The 24,510-nt window shown below is 35.1% G+C and overlaps 1 protein-coding gene across 2 annotated transcripts in view; it reads left to right on the forward strand.

The window, feature by feature from the left end:
* The window catches only part of SEMA3A (semaphorin 3A), a 461,493-nt gene that overhangs the window by 385,075 nt on the left and 51,908 nt on the right, over positions 1-24,510 (forward strand). The gene's annotated exons all lie outside the window — the stretch shown is intronic.

Below are 24,510 nucleotides of genomic sequence, written 5' to 3' on the forward strand. Positions count from 1 at the left end.
TCATACACTTGCTTTAATCATGGAACGCCATGAAGTCCCTGTATGTCCAAGTTCATAGCCTGGTTACAAACTTGTTTTCTCAACATTTTTACCCCTTTACCTCCTTTCAGCCTGACTTTGATCCCGTGAAACTGCTCCTTCCAAGGTCACTGATGACATTCCATAGCTTTTTATCAATCTCCACTTAGAGAAACCTCTCCATCAGTATTTGTCACTTAACTAGCCTTCTTTCTTATTCTCCCAACTTTTAAGTAAGTTTGCTATCATTCACTTCCCCATTGTTGTTCTCTTTGATGTAGATCATGCCTAAGACCTTTGATATTAAGCACAAACACCGTGGTAGTCCAAGGAGATTGGACAGATAGTCAAACATCTCCCCTGGGGAGAGAGGAAGTGCTGTGGGAGCGGGGTGACCAGCGGGGAAATGATGTGGCTCACCAAGAAGGAGAAAATAGAGAAAATACACTGAGATCATGACAAGCCTATCTGTGTAAAACTATAAAAAAAACCTAACTCCAAATTCCCAGAGGACAATTCTGGAATATCCACTGCTGCTCTCTGGTCTACTCTGCAACTGCAATATTTATTTATTTAGGAAGAAAAGTGTTTGTTTTTAATGTGCAAGAAGGAGACTGATCTACTAGGAACTGAAAGACATACAGGCTCTCACTGTCCATGAGAAAGAAAACCTCATTAGGAGATGGAATCACATAAAGGAGAGTACAGTATCCATTTCATTTTTATGGCCTGGGAGGAAAAAGTCATCAAATAAAGCTGCTTTTGCGCTGCACACACTCACATGTTGACAGCTGGGCCCGAAGAATTTACACTGTGGGAAAAGAGTCATTGTCCGCAGCTCTGTACTTCATCTCTGCAAATGTGTAGTGCGTTTGAGAATTCGGTTATCAGTCTCTCAGCACTAAACGTGAGAACTGATTTTACCAAATTAGCACAAAGGTTACATTTGACAGGGTGCAGAAACCAGAGCTTCTGGGAGATGGGGGACGCAGACACCTCTGAGATAGAGCCGAGGGACTGTGTGAATCACAGCCTCGTGGAATTAAGTACCATTTCAGAATGAAGTTAGAAACGTAATGTTTACACATACATAAAATAAATGAGTGTGGAGGCATGAATAGACTACACAGTCATTTGTGCTTCCAGAAGTAATAAATTGCCTTGCATGGTACTTTATTAAAATTAATTTGGGCACAGGACTTGCTTTACTTTTCTTAAATTAATTCAAACTATTTATTTTTGGAAGGATTGGTTGTCCTATTTTAATGACTTTTACTATCTTTCTAAATAAAATTAAAAAAAATTGTCTAGAATTGGATCTTGAAATATCTGATTTTAATGGAATTTCACTACTTTCATAATCACTGGCTAAATTTACATTTTATAATAGTGTCAGCAATAGTTTAAATTCAGTTTTATTTTAACAAGAAATATTAGGAATGAGTAATATATTTAGGTAAAGAAATATATATTTTTTTAATTATCATTGACACTAGCTCCGAGTTGAAGGCTGATAGATGTTAGAACAACTTTTGATTTCAGAAAATGTACTGGTATGTATTTGCCATGGTGCCCCAAATTCAGAATGCTTTTCCTTGTGCTTCATAAATTTTCTCAATATTATATATTTTTTAAACTTAAGCTCCATTTTTGGCTTACTGACAATGTGAGGATTAGTAAAAATGTTCTTTATATATTCATAGTAAGGATACAAAACAAGTTTATGCTATTATTATAGTGATGATTTCTTAACCTTTATTATGTAATTACTACTACCTGGTTCTTGTACATATTAGACATTCACTAGAGCAGATGTATGGCTAACCCACATTTATTCTCCTATTTGATGCACACTATTTGCAGTATTGTTTATGTCTTGGATTAATATTGGAAGGCTGTATGTTATGGAGGAAAGACCATAGTCTTTAGAGTTAGACAATGTTTCACCTTATTCTGGACCTTACTTTTAATGGGATGATACTACTACATATGACATATAGTTGTGAAAAAACATGACCTCATGGTAATCTATAAAAAGTACTCAGCAAGTGATGGGCATGTGGTAAGCATTTAATAAGTGTGAATTTCCTCTGTATCTTTTCTCCCACTTCCATTGGGTGGAGCCTACTTCACAGGCTTTGTCAGATCCATTCTGAGAGCGAGGTATTTGAGTCAGGGTGAAAGGGCAGTCACAGTAGGGTTTAATGTAAAACCGCATGGATCCTTGAGAGAACCAAGGCCCCATGAACACAAACAGACCTAATTACAGAGCCCAGAGTGTGAGGCCTTCCCAGCCATTTCAGAAAGACCTGTTTTCTTTTAGTGGATTTCCTAAAAGGATTGTGCCTGTGGATAGAACAACCCACTTGCTTTTTTCTGTAATTGAAATGGTATGCAAGTCATCATTCCACTTCCTCTCACTTGTAACACTCTCATGCCAGCCTGGCCTGCCTTTATTGGAACGAGCATAGCTTCCCCTGTGGTCATGTACCAGGCTATTTCATGTTCTCTGAAGATTCAGATTTCTCCACAGGACATATTTTCATGTAAATAGAACCAAGAAGTGTGATTACAAATAAATTATGAGAGTACAAATTAACGTTACATGGCACCAGATACGTAATCGCAAATCATTTGTGTGATTCTTTCGATGTACTATTTTAATTCTATTATCTTTAAAGGTATAAACTATGTCAGAGTATTTAATTAGACTTTTTAAATAAGTAAAACAAATCTAGCTTTGCATAATGTCAGACTTCTCAATGATGCCATTTTGAATTATTTCTCTGGCTTAAGTAAATTAGTAATATATTTTGCTGACCTTGGAGAAAAAAGCCCTCTGGAGGCCTTGCTTTATGGTTATATGAGCAGATGAATATTGTGGAAGGAGAGTGACCCTTCAGCTAAAACAGCAACAGCAACCACAAATGTCTTCTTGGTTTCCATAGCTTGTGAAAGACACAACAAGGATGCGGTCTTTTCAGCTTTTGAATCACAACTCGGAATTTTATTCTGTTAGTGAACATTTCTGACGTATCACTGTATAGAGTCACACATAAAAATAATCGTATTTTTGGCTACTGTTACTGAAATTGTGCTGAAACATGGATATGTAATAGTTGAAAAGTATTCATACCAACTATAACTACTTTGCCATGTACCTAAAACCAACCCACAAGAATATTGAAAGTAAACAGTGATTGAAAAATAAAATAAAAACAGATCTCAACAACAAAATTTATTCATACCTTAACTAATATAAACTAGTAGTCACCTGTTTTTTTTCTCATGAGTCTATTACCTAGAAAATTTTTTTATCCCAATAAAGAATGCACACACTCAACTATAAGTTTTCCAAAACTATAATACCATGAAATTAATCTACTCTCTAAATGATAATACATTTAATAAGTTCACTAAATATGCTTTTTTATTTGAAAAGAAAACAAAAAGTTACTGATACATACCTTTACTTGATCTTCTTTTCAGAGGAACTACTTTCTCTGTCACACGTTGTCTAAGGCACAAAATCTCCTTTAACTGGTGTTTAAAATTACGCGGCACTAATGAGGAAAATAGATAAAACTTTGGAATAAAAGTTAACTCCGTGGCAATCTTTAGAAGGTGACTTTATTTATGTTTTTCAGAGCTCTGAGAAAATGTACCTGAATAAAATAGTTAAGGTATGATGTTTTAACATTTTTTAATGATGAGCTAAAAAAAGTACAACTCTGAAGAATGGCCTCTTAGTTCTAAATTTTCAACAACTTATTTCAGAATTTATAGTTGAATGGTGAGAATAGAAAAATAACATTTAAGGATATTATTACACTCAAGAGAATCCCATTTTAACTTATTTTTACATTTATTTTTTATATTATGTTCATCACGCTATTACATTTGTGCCGTTTTCTCCCTTTGACCGCCTCTATCATTTTTAAATTAAAATCAATGAAAATGTGTAAAAATGAGACAATATCTTGGAAAATTCTTTAAATTAAAGCCAGCTCTCTTCTTCCTTAGTTGTTAAAATTTTTCTCTCTAGTCTCACCATCGGTTGAATGAATACAGAGCCTGTCTATGCCAATTTCCTCTTCTGGAGCCGCTGCATTGAGAGCTCAGTGGGCCTGAATAGGGATTTACTGCTGACTGGCTAATCTGGGTCCATGTGTGCAGTGACATCAAGCAGGGGATTTACCCAGCGGAGTGGATGCCCTCACACTGTGTGTAACCATGGTGTGGCCGGCCTCTCCGACATGGCTCTCAAAAGATTTCCCTCTGTGAAAACAGAAGCCTGTTTGCAAATTAATTAGTTTCTGGCGGCAGCTTGATTGTTGACCCAGAGTTTGTAGAGTGGAAAAACAATCAGATTAGTGTGCTCAGGGTAAAAGACCAGTGTGCAGTTGCGTGTGGCTTGCTCAACTATTGAAAGTATGAATGGACTGAAACAAATTCTTTTCTGAGAAGCCTAGGCAGAGGTTAAGTGTGATGAGCCTAGAGCTCCCCAACAGCAGGGGCTGGGGAATTAAAGGATTTTAGCCAGATAAAGCTGAATGGTGGCAAGCAATGCCATTGAACTTTAATGGAATGGATAGTTTTGACCAACACGCCCCTCCCCCCACAAAAAAACTTACTATGTTCTTATCCCCTCAGTAGAAGGAATAAGTTTACAGTATTATTAAATGTGTGAATACTTTCATAGTGGTAGATTTCAGAAGCTTTCAGACTGGAAGGTTTTAATTACAATGTCTCAAAAACCAATATGAGAATATCTAAATGAAACAAGTTTATAAAATAATGTCTTTGCTTTTTGATAAAATTCTGTTCATATGTTTACCCTAACTTGTTTGATCTATAATCTTCAAATTCCCAAAAAAATTAATCCTGAGTCATAAATGTTGACTCATGAAAATTCATTTTAGTCAGTAAACCATTGTTTATGCTTAATTTTGTGAAGCTACCTGACACAATAAGCCCTATGTACTTTTCCTTTGTATGTAACACTGGCCGGGATCTCCGTAAATACAGCTCTGGTGGCTATCACAACAGTTTTCCATTCGAAAATCATTTAGGTCTCTCAGTTTTCAAGCAAATTGAATCCAGATTTCACTCCCTGTCAGGCCCTTTGCCATCTAATCCTAAGTGACCTCTCCAATATTAACACTGGCGGACTCAAATCAAATAGAGTGCATTGCCCTCAGACTTGCTATCTTTTTCATTTAACCATGCTGTTCTCCCAGTGGATTTTAATCTTTCCCACCTTTGCACCCCTAGAGCACACAGATGCATGTTTGTTTCTCTCACAGTGCCTTACACTCTCGATTTATCAAATAAGAAACAATTCAATAAATCCAATTCATAGGCTCTGGGGTAATTTGCCTGAGTTTACATCTCAGGTCCTCCACTTAACTACCTTTGTAGCTTTTCCTTTACTTATTTTCATCACCCATTTATGATTCGTAAAATGCAGTTAATTCCAGTGCCTTACACTGTCTTTCTGAGGATGCATGAGACAGTTTATATAAGACAGTTTATATAAGACAGTTTATATGAGAACAGTGTCTGATAATATAACAAATGCTCATAATAACTATGGTTGCTGCTGTCACTTGCATATCAGCTCTATACATAGTGCATAATGCATGTTTGGCAAATCCACACAGTGAACAATATGAGTTAATACATTCATAGTACATAGCGCACATTTGGCAAGTTACTTTAGTATTAAAATAATCAAATTTTTAATTAAATAGAGCTCAACAAAATTAGCATGTGAAAAAAGTAATTGATGTACAAAAGCTAAATTTCAATAATGCATTCTTCTAAGCATTAACTTAGTTCTAGTAAGTGCAATCATCACTACTAAAATAAGGAAAATATAGGTTAATTTTTATTAAATTTTTTCCAATACAGTTTTTAAGAAGACTGACTACATTGATAACTACAAGAAAATCATTCATCCTGCTGTTTCACAGCTTAGCTTTTAAATCTTTCCATGTGAAGACATCCTATAAAAATTCCAGGACAGTTGTTAAGAGAATGGAATGCATGGAGTTCAACAGTCTGCCTTGGGCACTAACTGAGCAACTATGGACAGTTAATGTACGCTGTCTGTGCTCCGTGTTCCCTGTTTTGAATGAAATAATAATAATTCCTTCCTTGTTCAGTTGTTATGAGGATTACGTATGAATAAATTCACGTAAAGCATTTGGAATAGTCACTACTATTACCAAAAACAAACAAACCAAAAAAAAAAATAGTTGCTGTTTGCTGGTTTCATAATATTATGTAGGAATTTTAAAGACGGGAGCAATGGCAATGCCTAAATACGTCCAATAACTACAAAAGTAGTGCACAGTCTCGGTTAACTGAGCAGCCACATATTTCCAGGCAAGCAGTGCAAGTGGTTTAGGGAAAACAAAGATAAAGTGATAGTGGCTTCTGCCCCTTCCTTAGACTGAGTCTGTACATACAGGATTTCTTGCCTAGCAATATCTGTACATTTTGAAGAAAATAAATCTACTACTCCTTTGCTTCCATGAAGGGACAACAGATTTTTGTAAGCTTGGTGACTTACTTATTACTAGTACTTACACATGACAAAAAGACAGTAAAATGATCTAAACTTCATATATCAACTAAATAGAAATCACTAAAGGTTATCCAGGAGAAGAGTCTTTAAAATATTTTCCTGATATTATTAGTAAGGAAGATTTAAGTGTGTTTAGATGCCTTTAAAAAGAATATTTTCAGGTTAGAAATGTTTGTGTTGCTATATGATTAAAGAACTAGATAAGAGCGAAATCAAATCTCTTTCACCACCCACCCCAGCCTCCCACACCCTGCTCTCAGAAATCTATTGATTTCCTATGACATTTTTGGATCATCACAAAAAGTGTGCATTTTAAACAGTATACCATTATATATGTGGTACTATTATTATTTTTAAATATATTGAATCAAAAATAATGGTATGCTTTTGAAAACATTATGATTTGTTATTTGTAGTGATTTTATTTATTTTTTTAAGATTTTATTTATTTATTTTTAGACAGAGGGGAAGGGAGGGAGAGAGAGAGGGAGAGAAGCCTCAATATATGGTTGCCTCTCATGTACTACCCAGGACCTGGCTGCAACCCAGGCATGTGCCCTGACTGGGAATCGAACTGGCGACCCCCAGGTTTGCAGGCCAGCACTCAAACCACTGAACCACAGCAACCAGGGCTATTAGTAGTGATTTTATAAATTAATATGAATGTGTATATTTTATTCATTGGAAGTATAGTTTTTATTATTTTGCTTGATGAATTGCTAAATAACTATTTTTGGATTTAATATAGGCTGACAGCATAAGGGACCCATGAAAAAATGTGTCTTCTCAATATGTGTGTACATTTGTCTATTCATATAAACCCATACAATTTCCTTTGCTCATTTAATTTCTAATTTTAAAAGATCACAAGGTTTTCATATCATAGAGAGCTATGTCATTTATACATTTATAACATCCCACATGAACGTGTAGGGGAAATTTATGACAGCAGACTTAGCTTTCTGTCTGGGAACCACATTGCCTTTTCTGTTTAGCACACAATGGGATTTGTGTTACAGCCAGCACAGAATTGTGTTTCAGGCCTATACATTGCATTATGACCCATTTATAATGCATTGGGCTTCAATTCCCTGATCCTGCAAGTTAAATAATGCCAACACTAATATTTAACTGATGACTGCCATTTAGTTTCTTAACACCCACAGAGTCAGTATTCATCAAATATGTTTTCCAAGCACATTAAGAACGACCACACCGAAAACCAAAACAAAAGAAAACTAAGCAAACAACTAGAACAGAAACAGAACCACAGAAATGGAGATCACATGGAGGGTTGTCAATAGGGGAGTGGAAGAGGGAGACAGGGGGGAAACGTACAGAGAATAAGTAGCATAAATGGTAGGTAGAAAATAGACAGGGGGAGGGTAAGAATAGTATAGGAAATGTAGAAGCCAAAGAACTTATAAGTATGACCCATGGACATGAACTATAGGGGGGAATGTGGGAGGGAATGGGTGTGAAGGATGGAGTGGAGTGAAGGGGGGGAAATGGGACAACTGTAATAGCATAATCAATAAATATATTTTAAAAAGAATGAATAAAAAAATTATACCTTTGTTTTGGAGGGTGATAAAGCAATTTTATAAATCAAACAAAAAATAAATGAATTTGGAAGATAGGAAACAAAACACCTGTATTACCACAAAATTTTTTGTGGTAATACTCATTTTGGGGTTAATTAAAAGGAAACCTAATCATATTAACAATCCAAATTATGGAATTTGGGTTTATATGCCTAGGATAAACCAATAATTTATGGGATCTATGATCAATAACCTTTATGTATTTTCTGTAATCATAAAATATGTTGATTGAAAAGAAATTGTAGAAGTAGTGAAATAGTGGTTTGCCATAAGAAGGTTAGTGGCTGACCTTTTTTTAGTGTTCTTTCCATTGATTTCCATTACATAAAAAAGGAGAAAATCACATTCTTCATAGATATCAAGGTAACTATGCCAGCTCTGATTAATCAGTGTCCAAACTAGGAAAATTACATCAAAATTGCCTTTGAAAGACCTTGTGACAATTGGGTTCATGAATCTTAAAATGTGAACTAATCTTCCACGTTTTCCTAAACTGTAATTACTTTGTTTTCTTCCTTTTCCACTTCTCATTCCTGAGTGAGAGCAGCTTGAGGAAGGCAGTTGAAAAGCGGGGTTGGAGCTAGGAGTCCAGCAGACTGTTGCCCAGTCCCACCGAGCGAAGCCTGTTGGTAGTGACAAAACATGGTAGCTCCAAAGAGAACGGTAGCCATGTAGTAAAAATTTACAAAACTTCCAATAAATTTACTGTTGCTCTGATTAGTTTTGCCTTCTTGACTTTGTATAAATGTGTTGCAACTCCATTTTTTAATACTACTTATAAGCCACTTATGAATTCCCAAACCGTCCTCAGAAAGACCAGAGTTATCAAAAGATGTAAGTAAAGGACATTCTAATAATAATAGCAAAAGTGAAACTTCTTCTAATACATTTTAATGCATTTGAGGAAGCTGAATAAGTCATGGCTATTATGATTGATTACTTGAAACTATTTTATGTGTTCTAGGATGGAGAAACAATGGGTCATCATAAAGAGAAAGAAAAATTTAAACAAATATGCCCATTGGTAGAATAGTATCTGCAAAGAGAGATGAAAGGGAGGGAAGAATAAAGAAAGAGAAATATATAATGATTAATAATACCTTTCTGATTAGATTTGTAGCATCACAAACTAAAATAAAAATCCCCAAACTACATCATAACGTCTTCTAACTAAAGCTCTAACCCTGAAGTTTATGATGTAACTTAGATGTGATACATAAGATGTGATACAGGGATTTTCGCAAATATTGCAAAATGTTATTGGAACATATTTTCATTCTCGAGAATACTGAGATTTCCATTTCATATCTGACCACATGATTGACAGTAAAAACAATTAAAATACTAGGTAATATGATGTAATAGAGGTTAAATAGCTCCATTATTAATGGGAAGTTAAGAAAAGATCACTTTAATGAGAGATTAAACTGTCCAATTTATTGTTTGTCAATGTATTTATTTTCTGTTTTTTAATGAGGATTTTCAGTTTCTTCAGGTCTAGTCACTTCACATCTCATTCCACAGTGTTTCTATTTTTCTGTAAATAAGTCGCTTATCAACCACCTAATCACTAATCTAGAATGCTATTCTCTCCTCTTTCCCCTGCAGCAGTATTTTGTCCTCCTAGATCACTGATAATGGCACATTAGCTGGCCAGCTGCATTTGCTAGCTACCAACATATTACTCGGGGTAACTTGGCATTTTCTATACCCACTAAGCAATCTCTATGCACCAAAAACTGTTAGAAGAAAAAGAGAGATCCTTTTTTTAGCAAATGGAAAACCCTAGAAACCTTGGCACATTGATGAGATCATATGCATATACTTCCAAGGTATCTTAATATCCTAAAACCATAGTTTAACCTATAAAGTAAGAGAGGAGGTACCACTATCTATTTTTTAATGAAATGTGAATTTTTTGATTCAATTGATTTTCAGGCTTAAAACCAATATCAGAACTACTGTCTGAGGCTTTCACTATAAAATAATAGAAAGATATGACAACTTATAAGGGAGGCTGCCTTTTGTACATGCTTCTTCAGTGTTCTCTTTGAGAATACATGTAAAGAAGAGTTCAAAAAAATTGGAAACCCTTGGAGGTTTTGAAGAAAAAGATGGGATCAGAAAAACTATAGATAATCAACTATAGTTTTTTATAAGATGTTATTTTAAAGGCACACATTACTAATTAAAAAGAAATTTTAAGAGGGGAAGTCGTTCCAGAAATAATGAGGCAAAAAGAGATTCGTGGTTCAAGTAGTCAGGGAGTGAGGAGAAACCAGAATCAATATTCTTTTATATTCAGGGGTTCTAGTGGTTCAGGAATAGTAGATGGTATGGGCTCTTTTCCAACAAATAAGTAAAGTCTCTTAAAGTGCTCTCTGCGCTTTAATAAATATACAAAAATTAATTGACTATTCACAATAGTCATGATTCTTGATACAAATATTTTTCTAAGAGTAAAAGCATTTCATTTTGCTTTAAGATTTTAATTCCTAGTTGTTACTTAAAGCAGTGGTTCAACAGAAGTTTAAAAATGCATGATCTCATAGTTTTCTTGAGTAATTTTTATTAAATTAATTAATTTAACACCATTTGTTACAGAATTGATACATATCAATAGTTATACTGCCTTCTTTTTCTATCATTAAACAAAAATATAGTAATTTTCCAATTTGGGGGGCTTATTACTTAAATCTGTAAGCTGTGCTGCCTCTTTTTTATCTGCCTTTCTAGTTACAGATAATCTATAAATATTTCTTTGTTTGGCCTCAGGAACATCTTGAGGACTATTATTTTAAAAACTGGAAAATCTTTTCATTAATGTATTTAACTAATATATGTATATTTCTAAGAAATGTATGTGGTCTAAGAAATTTCTTGTAATAATATGTAATTATATAAGACTCACTAGAGTGTTGTTCAGATAATAGTTCTATGAGTGTTTTATTATGGATATCATGGAAGAATATAGAAATAGTAAGTCCATTAGATAGTAAAATTAATTTTAAATTTTATTTAAAAAATGACACAAACCCCATACTAAACTAACTTAGAAGTGTCAAATTGGTTTAGAAAACACCTTTACTAGTCTCGATTATGTGTCTATGGAAATAACTTTATATCAGCACTCAAAATACATAATCATTCTTAAATAAGAAATAATAGGGAAGAGTTGCCACACACACATACAAAAAGGAATGAAATTAATGGAGCCCCTGAACTGAAAAAAGACCAAAACTTGGTTTAAGCATCGGCAGCAATTTAACATTGCACACACCTCGCTGTCAATGCTGTGACATTTCATATGACAATGAATATTGGAAATTTTTAATAATTAAGACAATAATTTGAAAAATTGATATACTTATTGTAAAAGTAATTGAAATAATTGTGAACAATGGAATCCTATGTTTATTTAATGTTTTATACCCTCAAAGTGCTTCCACTAAGATTCACCTTATTCTCACCTAAACCTTGTGAAATAGAATACTACAAGTAATTAAATTTAAGTAATCTACAAGGGAATAATAGTAACCTGCTATTGAGTGAAAACAGACTAAACCAATGTTTTCTGACTCTTAGTTTGTTCTCTTTCTAGCATGTCCATTTTAGTATTTACCATTTTAAAATTTTGCATATTTCTATTTTTGCTAAATATTTTGCAGATAGGAAATGTTTATGAAGTTAGACTTTGAAAAATATAGGTGCACACATTTTATTTTTTAACTCACGTTTTTATTGTTGACACTATTACAGATATCCTCCATTTCCCCTCTCCCTTTGCTCACCTCCACCCAGCCCCCACCTCCCTTCCCCTGGACTTCACTGCTCTGCTATTTGTGCCTGTGGATTATGCATATGTGTGCTTTGGCTAATCTCTTCATCTTCTTTCATCCAGTCCCTTGCGACCTCCTCCCTTCAGAGATCTGCCAGTCTGATCCATGTATCCATGTCTCCGGTTCTATTTTTTTTTCTGTCCATTTTTATTCATTAGATTCCACATAAAAGTGAGATCATATTGTATGTCTTTCTCTGACTGGCTTATTTCACTTAGCATAGCAACCTCAGAGTCCTCAATGCTGTCACAAAGAGTAAGAGTTCTTTCTTTTTTACACCCACATAGTGTTCCATTGTGTAAAGCTACAACAGCTTTTTTATCCACTCACCTACTTATAGGCACTTGGCCTATTTCCCGGTCTTGGCTATTTTAAATAACCATGCAATGAACATAGGGGTGCAGGTATGCTTTCTGATTGGTGTTCTGGGATCCTTAGAGTATATTCCCCAGAAGTGGGATCTCGGTCAAAAGGTGGTTTTATTTTTAAATGTTTGAAGAAACTCCATACTGTTTTCATCAGTGGCTGTACCAATCTGCATTCCCACAATAGGGCATGAGGATCCCTTTGCTCCACATCCTCACCAGCACTTGTTGTTTGTTGGTTTATTGATAATAGCCATTCTGGCAGGTGTGAGGTGATATCTCATTGTAGTTATACATTGTATCCATCTGATGATTAGTGATGGTGAGCATTTTTTCATGTGTCTACTGGCCATCTGTATGTCCTCTTTGGAGAAATATCTATTCAGGTCCTTTGCCCATTTTTTAATTGGACTCTTTGTCTTCCGGATGTTGAGTTGTATAAGTACTTTATATATTTTGGAAATTAACCTGTTATCAGATGTTATTATTGGCAAGTACATTCTCCCATATGATGGGTTTACTTTTCTTTTTGTTGATGGTTACTTTCGCTATTCAGAAGCATTGTAGTTGGGAAAATTAGACAGGAACATGCAGAAAAATAAAACTGGACTACCAAATTACACCACACACAAGAATAAATTCAAAATGGATAAAAAACTTAAATGTAAGTTGCAAAACCATAAAAATTCTAAAAAGAAACATAGGCAGGAAAATGTCAGACATCTTGCGTAGCAATGTTTTTTAATGATACGTCTCCTAAGGCAAGGGAAATAAAGGAAAAAATAAACAAATGAGACTACATCAAGTGCATGCTTTTTATTTATCTATTTTTATCCTCACCCAAGGACATGCTTATTGATTTTAGAGAGATGGGAAGGGAGGGAGACAGAGAGGAAGAGAAACATCATGTGAGAAAGAAAAATTGATTGGTTGCCTCTGGCACACGCCCCAACCAAGGACAAACCCACAACTTAGGCAGGTGCCCTAACCAGGAATCAAACTTGTGACACTCCAGCCAGATGAGCCACGCTGGCCAGGGAGAGTGCATGCCTTGTAAAAAGCAAAGATTTGACAGAGTTAAAGGGTTCTACCCTATACGGTTCACAGAATGAACTGTGTTACTTATGCATACCTCAAATCACTGAAAACTCCGATGGTGTCAACTTTGGCTACAAAGAGTCTGGACCTTGGACCAGCAGCTGTGCATCTCTTGGGAGCTTGTTAGAAATGCAGAGTCTCAGAGCCTACCTAGACCTGCTGAATCAGCATCTCCACTCTATTGAGATTTTACATTAAAATTTGAGTCAGACCAGATTAAACTATCCAAATACATTACGTTTGGTTGTTAAAGAAGAGACATAGAGATGCAACGGCTGTGTTCCCGAGTAAACTAGCTTATATCTCTACTTAAATTGTTGTTAGCATGCAAGAATGTCTGTGTGAGTGTGCTCACTATTTAGACTCAGTTTATTTCACGTGATAGGGTCTAATCCAAACTGAAATTCTTCTAACGTCAGCCTTCTTAAATTAGTGACTTTTGCTTCTATTTAAACTTTGGAAATATAAACATTAAGGATCCTTTGAACAGGTTGGTTGGAACTTCATGAAATAACCACTTACACAAACTCTACGTAAGGCTAGTAAGGCCCACCTTATTCTGCTTGAATCATTATACTGAGACAGTATCAGATCAATACAGCTGCTAGCACCTTCCGGTAGCTCATAAAATCTCCCACAACTACATGTCCTGTTAAATGTTAATTTAAAAAACAATTGTGGTAAAGGTGATGATATCCAGTGTTCAAAGAAAACTCAGGTAGCTTTTTTTCTTAGGTAATTTTCAGAACAGGTTAATATACATTAACTGCACCCTAACTGGGGAGCTCTTTTGGTTACAGCAGCATCCCAATATGCCAGGTTTTTGTGGGTTCAGTCCCCAGGAAGGACACATACAGGAAGCAACCAGTGAATGTATGAATCAGTGGAGCAGCAAATCATTGAATCTCTCTCTCTCTCTCTCTCTCTCTCTCTCTCTCTCTCTCTCTCCTCCCTCCCTCTCTCTCTCTCTCCATTCCTCTCTCTATCTTTAAAATCAATAAATAAAAATTTAAAGCAATAAATAAAATTTCCTTCACTAGAGCTAGACTAGGATTAATACTATTTTATTTTAAGTAATAAAAGGATGATAAAACTGCTACATGGTATTTAAAAAATGTGATAACTGGTTGTTAACTCCCTGTAAACATCTTTTTTGTCAAAAGCATCCAGTAATGAAAACTAGGTAGATCTTTAGTGCAAAGAAACAAAATCAAACCTAAACAAAAACAAAAAATACATACTTTTTAATGTTAGAACATTAAATTTGGTATTGCAGTGGGCAAAAGGCCTGAATAGATACTTCTCTAAAGTGACCAATAGACATACAAAAAGATGTTCAATGTCAAATTAAAACCACAATGAGATATCATCTCACACCTGTCAGAATGGTTATTATCAATAAATCGACAAACAACAAGTGCTGGCGAGGATGTGGAGAAAGGGGAACGCTTGTGCACTGTTGGTGGGAATGCAGACTGGTACAGCCACTGTGGAAAGCAGTATAGAGATACCTCAAAAAGCTGGTATCTGACTTTTGTCCCAGCAATCCCACTTCTGGGAATATATCCAAAGAAACCCAAAACACTAATTCAAAAGAACATAAGCACCCCTATGTTCATTGCAACATTATTTACAATCATTAAGATATAGAAACAGCCCAAGTGTCCATCAACAGTAAACAGGTGGATAAAACAACTGTGAGACATTTACACAATGGGATACTACTAAGCCATGAAAAAGAAGAAATTTTACCTTTTGCGACAGTGTAGATGGACCTGGAGAACATAAAGCTGAGTGAAATAAGCTGGTCAGAGAAAGACAAATACTATATGATTTCACTCATATGTGGAATCTAATGAACAAACAACTAACAAACAAAATATAGACAAGTGCACAGATGGAGAGCAGGATGGCAGCTAAGGTCGGGGTAGGGTGGGGAGTGAAGGGATTGAGCAAAAAAGAAAAAAGGACTCGTGGACATGGACAACAGTGTGGTGACTGCTTGGGAGAGGGGGATATAAGGGCACTAAATGGTAATGGAAAAAACACAATAAAAATGTGAAAACTAAAATAAATAAATAAATTGTAGGAATGAAATAGAGCCTTTCTCATATTAAAAGTACTTCCAAAATTTGTGTATACATAACTGACAACTTTCTCACTATTCAGTTTTCATAGATGGAATCCTAAAAAGGGAGAAAAAACTGAAAATAAGAGGAAGTTGTATTAAAATAACAGGAATTGTTTATTTTTAACATATTGAGATTAGGGAAGTACAAAAAATAGTATCTAATGCTAAATTTGAATTATTTCTTAAAGGATAATAAGATCTTACAGATTAAATAGGGTTTATAATAAGAATTGTTTTCTGCAAACTCTAATTACTTTGAAAATTATGCTATAAATTATCTTCATTTCTGCCTTGAATTACCTTCCCATATAATTAGACATTCTTAAGAATCAAAACTATTATTGTCTGTTAAGACAAAAGCCGTAGAAACTGCTAATTATATCACGGTTGAACAGGTTTTACGTGTTTGACGAGCGCCTGGGTTTCCGGCATTTTTGAGAACGTTTTCTGACCAGATGAGAGAAGTGCTGCTGCTCCGCTGGTGGTGCGACCAGTATAATTAGTTTCTATCTATAATAACACTCAAGTTGGTAAAAAGTTGCCAAGGTCTGTGTCAAATAAAATTGACCTAAATCTTCCCTGGTCCCTAAATCATTATTTTATTTTAAGAATCAGGCCACATTCTTAACAGATCCTTCCTGTTCCCTGGAACTCAAGTGCCTGATGAGAGGCACCGCAGAGGAACAGCTCCCCGTCAGTGAGGCGCTTGAATTAGGGCTGGGATTATTACTGTGCCCTATGACCTGGGTAAATATCAAAAAGGAAATCTTTCTATTTAATGTATAAAATTAACTTTTTTATTTCACAGAATAAAAATATTTTGAGATTACATATTCAGAAAATGTTTGGTAAATTTTTATGGCTATGTGAAACTTAGCACTTTTTAATAAATGAAACTGGCCCTGGACAGTGTGGCTCAATTGGTTGGAGTATCATCCTGTCGACTGAAAGTTTGCAGATTCGATTGCTGCTCAGGGCACATACCCAGGTTGCAGGTCCAATCCCCTGTCGGGGTGAGTTCAAGAAAGCAACCAGTTGATGTTTCTCTCTCACATCAATGTTTCTCTCTCTTTCCCTTCCTCTCCCTCCAAAAGCAATGAAGAAATGCCCTCAAATAAGGATAAAAAAAATTTTTAATAAATAGATAAAACTGGTACTGGCATTCACAAATACAAGTTTTGCCATCTGTAGATTATAAGGTACTTTTCAGAAAAAAAAATATGAAGAACAAATTGAGTATACACATAATTTTTAAGAGAATATTATATAAAAAATTAAATCGGTGTTCCATATTTGCTTTTGTTTTTGTTTTGCTTAGAGTTTCTGTTTGTTGTTTGTTTTGGACCAAAATTTCAATTATTAATTTATTTTTAAATCATGTATAAGATATGTGGGTGAGAAAATTGGACTTCTCTTCCTGGGACTGGAACCCTGGGTTGAAAGGCCTGGGGTGAGGCTGGGACACTTCACCCTCTGGGGGAAGCTCTGCATCCGAGACATCCCTCCCAATTTTTACTGGACACACAGGTCTGTGGACCAACCTGTTCCACGTGTCCACCCCTCCCACCAGTTTCCATTTGGCTTTTAATTTCTATTCTTACTTGTAGGACTTCTGTTCTACTAGATTTCAGACAGTCTGGATGATGGTCTTTCTGTAGTTGAAGTTTTGATGTGGTTGTGGGGGAATCCGAGTACTGCATTCGCCTATGCTGCCAATATTAGTAACATCTCCGAATGTCTACTTTGATAACATGTCTCGTAAGATCTTTGTCTTACTTTTTAATGAAGTTGTTTCTTATTGTTGAATTTTAAGAGTTCTTTGTATATTTGGATAACAGTTCTTTATCAGATGTTTTTTGCAAATATTTTCTCTTAGTGACTTGGGTTTTCATTCTCTGTATATAATCATCTTTTAAAATGTGTTTATTTCTATGAAATGCATCTTAAACTTATATAGTTCTCTTTATTTTAAATAAGCCCTGGCCACGTGGATCAATTGGCTAAGCATTGCCCCAACTGTCCACAGTTGCTGGTCTCCTCCCCCGTCAGGGTACATATAAGAATCAACCAATGAATGTATAAGTAAATGGAACAAAAACTTTATGTCTCTCTCTTTCTCTCTCTCTCTCAAAAAAAAAAAAAACAATTAAAAAAAGTGAAGGCCCTGGCTGGGTGGCTGAGTTGGTTGGTGCATCAGCCCATGCATCAGGGGGCTGCAGGTTCTTTGGATCCCTGATCAGGGCACACACTTATGTTGTGGGTTTGATTCTCCAGGAATGCACAGGAGGCAACAGATGGATGTTTCTCACATCGATGTTCCTCTCTCTCTCTCCCCCTTCCCTTCCTCTATCTCTAAAATCAATGAAACATATCATTGGATGAGGGTACAAAGTTTGTTTTTCAATTTTTAAACATAACTATTGAGTAAGAGATATGACCATTGATTGGAGAAAGTTAAAAGAAAGCACTGGTATGTTTTTTTTCTTTCTCAGAGATTTAAATCACACCTGTACTGGATCTCTTTGGTGTGGTGATTTTTTTTTTAGCTCATTGCTTAAGCACTGAAACTTAGAAAATAAATCACACACTTAATTGCACTTGTTTCATCTCATTTAATAAAGCAGAGTAAGAACACTGTCTAAAAAATTGATGAACTCTCTGGCAAAGGAAAGAAAAACCTGCTTTAATTTAAAATAGGAGTTAGGTAATACCATATTTTTTGAACCTCTACCAATTTTCTCTTCAAGAGAAAGTTTTAGTGTGAAGTCATTGATTAAGATCATATAAATTATTTGTTATTATGGAGCACTCACTTTTCTAAGTAGAAAGTTCTGCTTTTTTTAGATGTAGAAAATGGAACTTTGCTGTCTTGGCTTTCTTCACTCAAGTCCAAAAATTATTTTTAATTTGTATTATATACAAAATAGCATAATTGCTTTATGAACATAGACTTCACTGATAGCATCCTTTTGTGTTTAGAGAACAGAGTTTGTATTATGCACATTCTACTTAATTTCCCTGCATGTTGACATTTCCTATAATGTCATTGTAAAGCATAATTGTTTTATTTTCCTATATCTTTTCAATTTTTAGGGGTTTTGGAAAAAATATGTATTCAGTCCTTGATGTCTTCAAGTAATCAAAATTAGTATCAAAATTTTTACCTGCAAATACACATATATTATACACATGTGGGTGTATGCATTGTGAGGTAATAAAAATGTTCTTTCTGGACATTATGTCCTTCATGAAATTCCAGCTGATCTTCTCAAAAAACAATTCCTTCTAATTTAGTCATACAGCAGTTTATACATAACGGGATTCAAGGTAAATGGTGAAAACATTTTATGATGATAGATGAGTGCATTAAATAGAATGAATTTATTCATCGAAGACCTAATACAAGGAATAATCTATACATATTGCAGCTTTTTGTAGTTAAGAGGGAAGAAATGTCAGAAACTATAGAAATGCCTAACAACATTATAGTTGAGAAAACAATTAAATCTAAAGACATCAAAATATTTATAATTTATATTTAACATGATAAAACGCAGACCTCTAAATCATTACATACAGTGTTCTTATAAACAGCAGGACAGTATTACAAGATGAGAGAGTAGGAACGTAGATAGAGAAACATAATTACTGGTACATAATTATCAAATAATAACAAAATAGTCATATGACATTGTGGTATATCCATTTAGTTTAATTAGATTAATATTTCAATAACTTTCCTTTAAACCTACTTTAAGCTCATCCCTATGTCCTGCAATACGTGAAATTCACCAAAATAAAGAAATAATTGGAAGATACACATGATGAAAATAAATCAGTCAGTAAAACAAAAATAAAACCAGAATGTGACAAAGTATTTTTAAGAAACATATAAACTAAATGTTTATTTCCAATTTACTTTCCAAACAGAATTTGATAACATGTATGTAATTACATTACAAAAATGTTCCTATCTAAATAGATGTTAGAGATCATAGTATTTAAGTAAAATGAATTTACATGCTATCTAGATATAGAAAACTAACCATACATTGAAGATTATACTGTACCAAATTTGCATGTCTAAGAAAATCTAAGTGATGCTTAGTTCTCAGGCTCAGGTCTATGCTTGAATTTTTTTCTTAATTTGGCTGTAGTTCAAGTTTATGACTGAGCCACAAAGATACCAGGTGTGGAAAGGATGTAAATAAGACAGTTATTCTGAAGACTTAAATATGCAATACTTTGTGAACATGGTCAAAACTCAGCCAAAAATGCTCCTCCAGCATAGAAAAATAGTCTGAGAATGAGGGAATCAAAGAGACTAAGATAATGAAAAAAATTACAGGAAAGGGAAAGAAGCAGCATCCATCAGTGGTGTATTTTCAAATATTTACTTAATCTACATGTTTTATATTCTTATATTTCGCAGCCAAAATAATTTAAAATTATTCAGAGTCTTTATACACCCATGTAACTATATGTATACTGAGTGCAATTAAAAACAATAGTAATTTAAATATTGCAAAGACACTGGGTACACTTGTGGTGGAATTTAATTTGCGGACAGAGATTACAAAGAAAACCCTATACACACATGGCAGCACACCTAGGGTTGCCTGACTAAGCCCATAACTGTTCAAGGCCCAGCACTGGGAGTAAAGCCTCTTCCTGAACCTTTTAAATCCATGTACCTTTATCTGTCAGAATAAAGAACAATGTTCTTCCTGCTCTTTTTAGTTTCTGACTCATTTTGATCATCTCTTTCATTATAACCGTGTGATTGAAAGGGGCTCTTGATTTGCTCTTTGTTTCCACTCCTTATCTCTGACTCCTTCATACAAAGGTACCTGGTTTTTGTTGACTTTGATGATACTCTTAAACAATTTCTCGTGAACAGTACAAGGCTAAACAATGCAGCAGAGATAACCCACCTTGTTTTAACAATAAAGACAGTTCATACTTCACGATAGCATGTTGTTCCAAGTACAGACATATTAACTCTGTTGTCATTTGTTTTTTATAACATCTGCATATTCTCACCTTATGGTCACAGGAGTAGTAATTAATAGAGCACAGCTGAATGCTGTGACCACCGCTTAACCACTGGGCAGTTACACCATTATCATCTATGTGAAGGTGGGTTACAAACCACAAGATGATTGTATAAATAGAGTACCATTCACTTGAATTCGAGTTAGCAGTGTCTTAAATTATAATATACTATCCTGAGAAGCAGAAGGGAATCTAAGGTGAATGGGGAAGTTAGTGAGCAAACACAGTGTATCACTATAAACAATAATCTAGGGCAGGTGGGAATGTATAACTAATTTCATTGAAATATAAATAAAATATTATGGAAACTTAGAAGATAAGTTCCCGTCTCAAGTATAGAAATAATGCACTTTTGGAAACAATGTTGAAAAAGATCTTGAAAAATTGGTATTATTCTTCAGAGAGAATTTGCGTTAGAAATGTTATTTAAAAATGGAAGTTCTGGGAATCCAGAGTGATATGATAGAAAAGTACAGGGGGAAATGCAATGGGAGATGAGTCCAGAAAATGTCAAGCCATTGTAAATATAATGAGAACGGTGTGCGTGACATCAATGAAACCTGGCAGCCAAGGAGAGTGGACTGGAATGCACATGTGTGAACAATGACAACTAGTCATTCATTGTACTAGTCAGTGGGGGCAGTAGACACCATCAAATGAGCATGTGACCATGTGGCCATCACATTCAAAATGATTGAGAGAGTAGAGTAACAAGTCTGCATCAAATTTTGGGTTAAGCTTGAACATCCCTCCATGGAAACTATTCAGATGACTCAGAAGGTTGCAGCTATGGGCAACTGGTGATTGGCAGCTTCATTGTGACAATGTGCCTGCTCATGCATCATGTCTCGTGCAGAGTTTTTTGATGAAACATCAAATCACACAGGTGACTCAGCCCCCCTGTAGCCCAGATTCAGCTCTCTGTGAATGCTGGCTTTCCCCCAAACTAAAATCATCTTTGAAAGGGAAGAGATTTCAGACTGTTGATGAGATTCAGGAAAATATGACAGGGCATCTGATGGAGATTGGGAGAACTGTGTGAGGTCCCAAGGTGCCTACTTTGGAGGGTACTGAGGTGTCAATGCCCTATGTACAATGTTTCTGGTATCTTGTATTTTCTTCAATAAATGTCTCTATTTTTCATATTACATGGCTGGATATCCTCTGGACAGACCTCATATATTGGGGTTGTATGGTAAAGACTTGAATACCTTTCAAAGGAGTCTGAATTTATCAATGTAGAGTCACTATACTGAATAACTGAAATTAACAGAATATTGTATACCAGCTATACATAAATTGAAAAACAAATGAATAAATTAGTAATCGAGCCTGAATTTAATTGTTTAGCCATTGGAAAACCATCAGTAAAACTGTGTATTTGAAATTGACACTGGCTAACTTGTGAAGTATTGATTGAGAATGATTTCAGGCAGGTAGATCTTTAAAGAACACAAACCAGTACTTTAGGAGAGAGAAGAAAGAACTTTAATTAGGAAAAAAAGAAATAAGGGGGAAAATACACTAAAAAGTGTATGAGGGGCAGAGTTAGTAAGAAATGCCAACTAAGTAGATATGGGAAATGAAACTGAAAAGATAAGAATGGAAAAACATTTTCTTTGCAGGACCAAATAAGGGAAAGTCTAAGGTCACTAATTTGGTTTGACATATACAGTTGGAGGCATCACACGGCACAGTGATGTCTGCAATTACTTCATATGTTTTTTCTTGTAAGTCCAATATCCCAAAGGCTTTTCATTTCCTCTTCAGTAATTTGCCCTCAGTGGAGAAGAGCTGTGGAAAGTTTGATTTGGTTATGACTATTTCATTCAAATAGACTTATTTTGTTGGGATAGAAAACAGCAAGACTTTCCACTGATTTTTTATTAATGTTAAAAACTGTTTTCTTTGTTGAAATAGCAAACAAAATAACTAGTAATGGACAAGCATATGCAACTTGGAGACATAGTGCAAAGTGCATGTGTAAATACTTGATGCCACAGGACAGAGGATAAAGAGCTCAGCTCTTGATTTTGTACAAGTTTGCACTTTGGGGCATTTGCTGGGTCTTAATGTCAGGGTTTCCTCTGGGGTGAGTGTGGATTACAATAACGTATAAAAAGCACAAGGAAAGAGCACAGTAAATAGTACTAATTACTTAACATTCATGCTCAGCTTCCATCATAATCAGCCCTTTTCTCCTTCCTGACATGACTCATCTTCAACCTTTCTTGGGGTTAAGCTATCCCAAGACTATTCATAGTTTCCCAGCCAGCTAAGCATCACAAGTTTTTCCAGGCCTGTTCCTTGGCAGCAGAGGTTCTTCTACTCCACAGCCAAAAATGATATATCCATTTTGCATAGGCCATTAGCTAGAATGACCCTGCGCTGCATTCTGTACATTCCTGGTGTGCCGGAGGTTCCCATTCACGGTCTCCTGATTTGGGGGACATTTCCCCTCTTTCCTTTGCCGCACAGGAAAGGGAAGAAACCAGTCGTGATGACTGTCGGGCTGCTGTGCTGGCTGTCATCTGCTGCTGATATTTCCCCATCACTAATTTCTCTCTAGTTAGCCTGTATTTTGAAGCCTGAAGCTGTGATGCTAGAAATATTTTTTAATTTTTAAAAACTAGCTTTACAGTTTACCTAAATTACATGTTGTTCTTTTCAGTTGTCTTTGACAGGTTTCCTCACCAGTTGGTTTCTGATTCAATTGGCTTTCATTAGTAAACAAAGTTTATGTTATCATTAACTCTAAACATATAATTATATAGGATATTTCTCAAAGTTATATAAACAGTGTTAGAAAAACAGCTAGCAATTTTGAAAACCAATGATATGCTGACATAGGTAGGTAGGTAGGTAGGTAGAAAATAAAAAGAGACTTACAGAAAGGAAGGAAGGAGGGAAGGAAGATATATATAGATATAGATATAGATATGTATACATATATATGTGTCATGTATAATTTTTCTAAAGTAATTATTCCAGCACTTCTCAGGTATATGTACTTATGCACTTCTGACAGATAAGGAAACTGGGGCTGGTTGACATTAATTAATTTTTTGAAGTTACAAATCTAGTGAGTGGGAGAAGCTTGGTTTTTACTATTTTTTCTCTGATTCCTACCACAGAAAATGTTTATATATGTGCAGTGAAGGAAGAATTTTTTGATAATAGAAAGTAGTATTTAGTAAGGATTTTGCTGTATGGGTAGTCAGCATCAGTAAGGTCACTTTTTACTGATCCCATATATAGGGAAGTACATTAATTTCCAAGCCTTCCTTTTACTCTCATAAGTGCGAGCACATTCGATTCACAGGTAGGTAATTTGAATTGTTTTCCCACTGGGGGTGGATGGTTTATGTTCCTCCTATTCTGCTCTGGAACCTCCTACCATGTTCTGCAAGGGGATTGGCTATTTCACTGGGCGAAACTGGTGCTTGTAGCAGTTATACAAGATAGCATATAGTCATTCATTCCAGCCTCTATTCTGATGAGCTATGTATAATTTATATCCTAGAAACCCAATACATGTCCTGACTTCTAAATTTATAGATACTCTAAAAGCCTTAATTAATTATCCTTTAATTCATTTTCCAAAAAAAAAAGTACTTCTACAATTTCAGTTGTATGTTCTTATACTTCTTAGGCTTGTTTGTGGAAGGTCCATCCAAATGCTGGTAAAAATGTTGCTGTACTAGAAATTCAGATTGATTCTAATGCTGAGAGCAGCAAAATGTGTTCATTATTTAAATAAGCTCAAGCTGCCAAATGAATCATAAAGGCAGCTGCGTGTCCTTTGCCA

This window comes from Desmodus rotundus, chromosome 6 (genome assembly GCF_022682495.2).
Source record: "Desmodus rotundus isolate HL8 chromosome 6, HLdesRot8A.1, whole genome shotgun sequence".
Taxonomy (NCBI): Eukaryota; Metazoa; Chordata; class Mammalia; order Chiroptera; family Phyllostomidae; genus Desmodus; species Desmodus rotundus.